General features: G+C 29.0%; 1 long non-coding RNA gene across 1 annotated transcript; it reads left to right on the top strand.

Moving 5' to 3' along the window:
• The first annotated feature begins 1,078 nt into the window (after positions 1-1,078).
• LOC143728920 (uncharacterized) lies at positions 1,079-7,592 on the top strand. The gene is made up of 2 exons (XR_013199923.1): positions 1,079-1,173; positions 7,430-7,592. It is a non-coding gene; the product is annotated as an uncharacterized LOC143728920 (long non-coding RNA).
• The last annotated feature ends 1,220 nt before the right edge of the window (positions 7,593-8,812 follow it).

Here is an 8,812-nt window from a genome sequence, read left to right as displayed (position 1 = left end):
GCTTACATGAGCTGCTGAAACATCATGGTCCAAAGATGTGTGTGTTTGTGAATAGAGGAACAGAAAATTAGCTGATCCCTTCCTGGCGTGAAATGTTTCTCTGGAATCATGATCTAGCTTATTGTTGGCGTTTTTAGAACTGTAAATTGAGGTTTAACTTGAAATATATCACAATACATGCAGATGTTTTGAACTTGTTTAGCGGTGTTTAGAGGTGAACGTGTTTGACTCTTAAGGGTGGGATTCACTACATGACTTTAAAAATCTGAACAGATTTTACAACACTAGGCATCATACACTTTCTGACTTTGTAAATGGTTACAGTGAAAAATTGGGCAATACATGACTGAGGATCATACAGTCACTACCAGACTTTCAAATCCATCCAAACACAACAAAATTCATACAGAAACATGTGCTAGGAGATGCATCACACATTAAACCAACATGGATGTGCAGGAGATGACATCCGTAGTTGTTGTAGTGACTCGTGTGCTGAGTCACAAAAGAAAAACAAAAAAACAGGCCATGCGCCTTTGGATGTGGTCATGGGTGGTAGACATGTTCAGATGACTCTACAGATTACAACGGGAGTTAGAGGTGAGTTCCACTGTCAGTTGTTAGGCCTGTCACGGTTATGAAATTTGGCTGACGATTAATTGTCAAAAAAATAATTGAGGTTATGATTAATTGCCAGTTTTAGGGCTTTGACGATTAATTGTCTGTTTTAGGGCTGTCATACATTTTTTGTGTGCTTCATTTATTAAATAATTATGATAAATTTAATGCTTTAGTTATAATTTTGCAGTGTAAGATTACAGTTAATACCTTTACATATGAAATAAATATATTCAATAGCTATGACAATTTGTGTATATAAATCAGCAGAAAAAAAAGTAATTCTTGAAAATATCTCCACAGTAATTTTATAAAAATCTAAACATGTTAAGAAAAAACAAACAACTAATGTATTAGTACTCTTATAAAATTCATTAATGTATTCATACATTTAACAATTTTATATTTATATATGAAAGTAGATATATATGTAGCTATACACACTAATAATATAAAACTAGATGGTAAAGTTCGTAGACAAACTTTAAGTTGGCTTGGAAAAGCCTAGCCAGAAAGTTTGAAAAAGTTTTAAACTGTTCTAGCACGGTTTAAAATGTTTCAAGTATGGTTTACCACATTGCTAGCATGATTTAGCATGTTTTAAAATGACCATGGATGGTTGGATGGATAGATCATCAAGATTAGTTAGAAAGAAAGATTAGAGATGGATAGAAAGTGCCATTCTTAGAAAGAAGAAAGAAATGAATGAAGAAAGAAAGAAAGAAAGAAAGAAAGAAAGAAAGAAAGAAAGAAACGTTATGAAAAAATAAAGAATAGTTAGAAAGATAGAATAGTTAGATATAAATAAAGAAAGAAAGAAAGAAAGAAAGAAAGATGGATTAGTTAGAAAGGAAGAAAGATCAGTTTGAAAAAAGAAAGAAAAAAGATCAGTTTGAAAGAAAGAAAGATTAGTTAGAAAGAAATAAAAATTAGTTTGAAAAAAAGAAATAAAAAGTAGTTAGAAAGAAAGAAAGATCAGTTTGAAAAAAATAAATAAAATGTAGTTAGAAAGAAAGAAAGATCAGTTTGAAAAAAGAAAGAAAAAAGATAAGCTTGAAAGAAAGATTAGTAAGAAAGAAAGATTAGTTAGAAAGAAAGAAAAATTATTTACAAAAATAAATAAATAAATAGTTAGATATAAAGAAAGATTAGTTTGAAAAAAGAAAGAAAAAAAGATCAGCTTGAAAGAAAGATTAGTAAGAAAGAAAGATTAGTTAGAAAGAAAGAACAATTATTTAAAAAAAGGAAATAAATAAATAGTTAGATATAAGGAAAGATTAGTTTGAAAAGAGGAAGAAAAGAAAGAAAGAAAAGTAAAAAAGAAGGAATAATTAGAAAGGAAGAAAAGTAAAAAAGAACGAATAGTGACAACACATTCTCATCCCAAGGCGTCATTTTATTCACACTTTTGACCATGCTTCCAAATCCGACGCGCATGGCACCCTTTAGCGTCAGGTAGATGACGCTTATCCTCGCGCCTCATCTAACGCCTTTAGCGTCAGTTAGATGACGCTTCCGTTTTTAGCGTCAGTTACATGACGCTTCCGTAATGGGTAGGTTTAGGTCTGGGGTAGGGTTAGCGTCTCATATTGACGCTAAAGGGTGCCTTGTGCGTCGGATGTTGAAGCATGGTCAACAGCGTCAGTTAGACGACGCAAGAAAGAAAGAAAGAAAGAAAGATGGATTAGTTAGAAAAAAGAAAGATGGATCAGTTAGAAAGCTAGAAAGATCGATTAGTTTGAAAGAAAGAAAGCTAGATTAGTTAGAAAACAAAGAAAAGAAAATGAAAAAAGAATAAAAAGAAAGAAAGAAAGAAAAGTAAAAAGACAATAGTTAGAAAGGTAGAAAAGTAAAAAAAGAAAGAAAGAAAGAAAGATGGATTAGTTAGAAAGAAAGATAGATTAGTTAGAAAGAAAGAAAGATAGATTAGTTAGAAAGAAAGAAAGAAATAAAGAAAGATAAATTAGTTAGAAAAAAGAAATATTGGTTATAAATAAAGAAAGATTAGTTTGAAAAAAAGAAAGACAAGTAAAAAAGAAAGAAAGAAAAGTAAAAAAGAAAGAATGTTTAGAAAGGAAGAAAAGTAAAAAAAGAATAGTTAGAAAGAAAGAAAGAATGGTTAGAAAGGAAGAAAAGTGAAAAGAAAGAATAGTTAGAAAGAAAGAATGTTTAGAAAGGAAGAAAAGTAAAAAAGAAAGATAGATTAGTTAGAAAGAAAGAATGATTAGTTTGAAAAAATAAATAAAAAGTTAAAAAGAAAGAAAAGTAAAAAAGAAAGAAAAAAAAGAAAGTTAAAAAGAAAGAATAGTTAAAAAGGAAGAAAAGTAAAAAAAGAAAGAAAGAAAGAAAGAAAGAAAGAAAGAAAGAAAGAAAGAAAGAAAGAAAGAAAGAAAGAAAGAAAAAAGAAAGAAAGATTAGTTAGAAATAAAGAAAGATTAGTTTGAAAAAAGAAAGAAGAGTAAAAAAGAAAGAAAGGTTAGAAAGGAAGAAAGAAAGGTTAGAAAGGAAGAAAAGTAAAAAATGAATAGAAAGTAAAAAAGAAAGAATAGTTAGAAAGAAAGAAAGTAAAAAAGAAAGAAAGAAAAAAGTAAAAACTAAGAATAGTTGAAAGAAAGAAAGAAAGAAAGAAAGAAAGAAAGAAAGAAAGAGAGAAAGAAAAAAAGATTAGTTTGAAAAAAGAAAGAAAAAAGTTATCAAGAAAGAAAGAAAGAAAGAAATAAAAGAAAGAAAGAAAGAAAGAAAGAAAGAAAGAAAGAAAGAAAGAAATGTTAAGAAAAAAGAAAGAATGTTAGAAAGAAATATAGAATAGTTAGATAGAAATAAAGAAATATGGATTAGTTAGAAAGAAAGAAAGAAAGATCAGTTTGAAAGAAGAAAAAAGATCAGCTTGAAAGAAAGATTAGTTAGAAAGAAATAAAAATCAGTTTGAAAAAAGAAAGAAAAAAAGATCAGCTTGAAAGAAAGATCAGTAAGAAAGAAAGATTAGTTAGAAAGAAAGAAAATTTAGTTTGAAAAAAATAGTTAAAAATAAAAAAAGGTTTGAAAAAAGAACGAAAAGAAAGAAAAGAAAAGTAAAAAAGAAAGAATAATTAGAAAGGAAGAAAAGTAAAAAAGAAAGAATAATGATAAAGAAAGAAAGAAAGAAAGAAAGAAAGAAAGAAAGAAAGAAAGAAAGAAAGAAAGAAAGAAATTGTAGATTAAAAGAAAGAATTGTAAGAAAGAAAGAGACTAGTTAGAAAGAAAGATAGATTAGTTAGAAAGAAAGAAAGATAGATTAGTTAGAAAGAAAGAAAGAAAGAAATAAAGAAAGATAAATTAGTTAGAAAAAAGAAATATTGGTTATAAATAAAGAAAGATTAGTTTGAAAAAAAGAAAGACAAGTAAAAAAGAAAGAAAGAAAAGTAAAAAAGAAAGAATGTTTAGAAAGGAAGAAAAGTAAAAAAAGAATAGTTAGAAAGAAAGAAAGAATGGTTAGAAAGGAAGAAAAGTGAAAAGAAAGAATAGTTAGAAAGAAAGAATGTTTAGAGAGGAAAAAAAGTAAAAAAGAAAGATAGATTAGTTAGAAAGAAAGAATGATTAGTTTGAAAAAAGAAATAAAAAGTTAAAAAGAAAGAAAAGTAAAAAAGAAAGAAAAAAAAGAAAGTAAAAAAGAAAGAATAGTTAAAAAGGAAGAAAAGTAAAAAAAGAAAGAAAGAAAGAAAGAAAGAAAGAAAGAAAGAAAGAAAGAAAAAAGAAAGAAAGATTAGTTAGAAATAAAGAAAGATTAGTTTGAAAAAAGAAAGAAGAGTAAAAAAGAAAGAAAGGTTAGAAAGGAAGAAAGAAAGGTTAGAAAGGAAGAAAAGAAAAAAAACGAATAGAAAGAAAAGTAAAAAAGAAAGAATAGTTAGAAAGAAAGAAAGTAAAAAAGAAAGAAAAAAGTAAAAACTAAGAATAGTTGAAAGAAAGAAAGAAAGAAAGAAAGAAAGAAAGAAAGAGAGAAAGAAAGAAAGATTAGTTTGAAAAAAGAAAGAAAAAAGTTAACAAGAAAGAAAGAAAGAAATAAAAGAAAGAAAGAAAGAAAGAAAGAAATGTTAAGAAAAAAGAAAGAATGTTAGAAAGAAATTTAGAGTAGTTAGATAGAAATAAAGAAATATGGATTAGTTAGAAAGAAAGAAAGAAAGATCAGTTTGAAAGAAGAAAAAAGATCAGCTTGAAAGAAAGATTAGTTAGAAAGAAATAAAAATCAGTTTGAAAAAAGAAAGAAAAAAAGATCAGCTTGAAAGAAAGATCAGTAAGAAGAAAGATTAGTTAGAAAGAAAGAAAAATTAGTTTGAAAAAAATAGTTAGAAATAAAAAAAGGTTTGAAAAAAGAACGAAAAGAAAGAAAAGAAAAGTAAAAAAGAAAGAATAATTAGAAAGGAAGAAAAGTAAAAAAGAAAGAATAATGATAAAGAAAGAAAGAAAGAAAGAAAGAAAGAAAGAAAGAAAGAAAGAAAGAAAGAAAGAAATCGTAGATTAAAAGAAAGAATTGTAAGAAAGAAAGAGAATAGTTAGAAAGAAAGATAAATAAATGAAGAAAGACAGATGGATTAGTTAGAAAGAAAGATAGATTGTTTAGAAAGAAAGAGATAGATTAGTTAGAAAGAAAGATAGATTAGTTAGAAATAAAGAAAGATTAGTTTGAAAAAAGAAATAAAAGTAAAATAGAAAGAATGGTTAGAAATGTTAGGAAAACAAAGAATAGTTAGAAAGAAAGAAAGAAAGAAAGAAAGAAAGAAAGAAAGAAAGAAAGAAAGAAAGAACAGAAAGAAAGAAAGAAAGAAAGAAAGAAAGAAAGAAAGAAAGAAAGAAAGAAAGAAAGAAAGAAAGAAAGAAAGAGAAAGAAAGAAAGAGAATGGTTAGAAATTAAGAAAAGTAAAAAAGAAAGATAGATTAGTTAGAAAGAAGGAAAGTAAAAAAGAAAGAAAGAAAGAAAAATTAGTTAGTAAGAAAGAAAGATTAGTTAGAAAAAAGAAAGATTAGTTTGAAAAAAGAAAGAAAAGTAAAAAAGAAAGAAAGAAAAATAAAAAGAAAGAATGCTTAGAAAGGAAGAAAAGTAAAAAAGAAAGGATAGTTACAAAGAAAGAAAGAAAGATGAATTAGAAAGAAAGATTTCCATTACACGAGAGTAGATGTTAAAACTTCATGCTGATTTGTACTCGGCCTTCGCCAAGATAATCACCAACTAAGACGTAGCTTTGCAGTAACCTATGCTTCTCCATCCATTTACGCTTCTTTCCATCTGGTGACGTGAATCTTCTGTCTGGTGTTAATACAGTGTATAGCGCGTCAGCACACACAACGGCTGCAACCACAGTGCGGTCCCCCCATAACAACCCTCTGGATTGAGCGGAGTAGGGAACATCTCTAGGGTCTTCAAGTGGGCACCTTCCGTCCTCAGTGTTTCGTCGACTAGCCCACGACACCTCAAGAGGGCTCGACAGTGACTCTGGCGTCCCAGAGTCACCCCCCTCCGACCCCCACTCAACTCAGCCCAGGTTACTGACCTCTACTTCCCTCTTGCTGCTGAGACCTAACCACAATCTCACAATCTCTCCGCAACCCAACCATACGCGCCAACCCGTTTGACTAAGGCTGTCGAGCCCCACTGGTGCGTTAATATGCAGTTTCAGTGGCAACGGTTCCGTATGGCATACCACCTACCACAAAACACAATATCTGCCCAACCACCCGTCATTCACGCAATATACACAGGAACGTAATGACTGTAAATACTATACAACCTATACAAATAAACCAACAGTTGCTGCTGAGACCTAACCACAATCTCACAATCTCTCCGCAACCCAACCATACGCGCCAACCCGTTTGACTAAGGCTGTCGAGCCCCACTGGTGCGTTAATATGCAGTTTCAGTGGCAACGGTTCCGTATGGCATACCACCTACCGCAAAACACAATATCTGCCCAACCACCCGTCATTCGCGCAATATACACATAAATTAGTGAGAAAGAAATATTAGTTTTACAAATGAAAGAAACGAAAAGTAATAAAGAAAGAAAAGTGAAAAAGAAAGAAAGAAAGAAAGTGAAAAAAGAATAGTTAGAAAGGAAGAAAAGTAAAAAAGAAAGAATAGTGAGAAAGAAAGAAATACAGAAAAAAATGATTAATTAGAAAGAAAGATAGATTAGTTAGAAAGAAAGACAGATTGATTAGTTAGAAAGAAAGAAAGAAAGAAAGATAGATTAGTTAGAAAAAAGGATTAGTTAGAAAGAAAGATAAATAAGTTAGAAAAAATAAAGATTAGTTTGAAAAAATAAAGACAAGTAAAAAGAAAGAAAGTCAAAAAGAAAGAATGGTTAGTAAAGAAGAAACGTAAAAAAGAAAGAATAGTTAGAAAGAAAGAAAGAAAGAAAGAAAGAAAGAAAGAAAGAAAGAAAGAAAGAAAGAAAGAAAGAAAGAAAGAAAGAAAGAAAGAAAGAAAGAAAGAAAGAATGGTTAGAAAGGAAGAAAAGTAAAAAAGAAAGATATATTAGTTAGAAATAAAGAAAGACTAGTTTGAAAAAGAAAGAAACAAAAAGTTAAAAAGAAAGAAAAGTAAAAAAGAAAGAAAAAAGACATGTTAGCAAAAAAGAAAGAATAGTTAGAAAGAAAGAAAAAAGAAAGATTAGTTAGAAAGAAAGATTAGTTTGAAAAAAGAAAGAAAAGAAAAGTTAAAAAGAAAAGAAAAAAATAGAAAGAAATAAAAATATAGATTAGTTAGAAATAAAGATAAATTAGAAAGAAAGAAAGATTAGGTAGAAATAAAGAAATTTTACTTTAAAAAAGAAAGAATAGTCAGAACGAAAGAGAAAGATTGATTAGTAAGAAAGATTAGTTAAAAAGAAAGAAAGCTTAGTCAGGAAGAAAGAAAGAGAGAAAGAAAGAAAGAAAGAAAGAAAGAAAGAAAGAAAGAAAGAAAGAAAGAAAGAAAGAAAGAAAGAAAGAAAGAAAGATTAGTAAGGAAGAAAGAAATAAAGATTAGTTAAAAAGGAAGAATGATTAGTTAGAAAGAAAGATAAATTTGGTAGAAAGAGATAGATAGATAGATAAATAGAAACAGTTTGAAGATAGATAGATAAAAAATAGTTTGAAGATATATAGATAGACAGACAGACAGACAGACAGATAGATAGACAGATAGATAGATAGATAGATAGATAGATAGATAGATAGATAGATAGATAGATAGATAGATAGATAGATAGATAGATAGATAGATAGATAGATAGATAGATAGATAGATAGATTTTTGTAGATAGAGAGATAGTAAAAGTTTAATGAAAACTTAATGAATGATTGGTTAGAAAGAAAGAAAGAGAGAGAGAGAGAGAGAGAGAGAGAGAGAGAGAGAGAGAGAGAGAGAGAGAGAGAGAGAGAGAGAGAGAGACTTTTGACTTTCAAAAACATTTATTTTAAAAACATATTAAAAAACACATATTTCCTTTCTTTCCTTCAATTTGTAAAAAAGAGAGAACCCCCCCCCCAAAAAAAAAACACAAAAACTAACAACAAACAGAACTTACAAGTTACCAGTGAAAAAACAAACTACCAGATTCATGAACAGTAACAATTGCTTCTTTAACAAATAAAATAACATTTCTTGTTTGCTGATAATATGTGTACTCAGTAAGTACTCGAGATTTTACCAACGATTTAAACAACATCACCAAGTCAACACTTTGGTTCTCATTCTTGCACTGATGAGATTTCAAAATGGCAAGTTTAGCTTGTCCAATCAAAAAATTGGCCAGCTTACATTCCCTTTGCCAAGAATATCTATACCTATTTCCAACAATAAACATTGTCATGTTGAATAAAAACCCAAGTTTAGACATCATTCCATCAAGCAACACGAACAAAGGCACTAAACGAAAACAATCACAAAATAAATGAAAAACATTATCAGTGTCAGTGCAAAAAGGACATGTTGATGAAACCAACGTATTAAATCTGGAGACAAAATTATTAGTGGCCACAATCCCATGAATGATCCTCCAGTGAAGATCCCCACTTCTCTTTGGTATTGGAGGCTTATATAAAAGTCTCCAAGAAGGAGTAACTTCCTCAGGGGCAGAAAGATAAATCCTCCATTTACTATCAGCTATCTGATACAAAACCTTTTTTCCAAGAGATTCAAAATCCAAAGCTTCATAACTCTTCAATAAGAGAACCT

This window comes from Siphateles boraxobius, unplaced genomic scaffold (assembly GCF_051911475.1).
Source record: "Siphateles boraxobius isolate OS27281-9 unplaced genomic scaffold, OSU_SipBor_1 8, whole genome shotgun sequence".
Lineage (NCBI taxonomy): Eukaryota > Metazoa > Chordata > Actinopteri > Cypriniformes > Leuciscidae > Siphateles > Siphateles boraxobius.
Note: the sequence above shows the minus strand (reverse complement) of the source record. Positions and strands in the feature narration are given on the sequence as shown.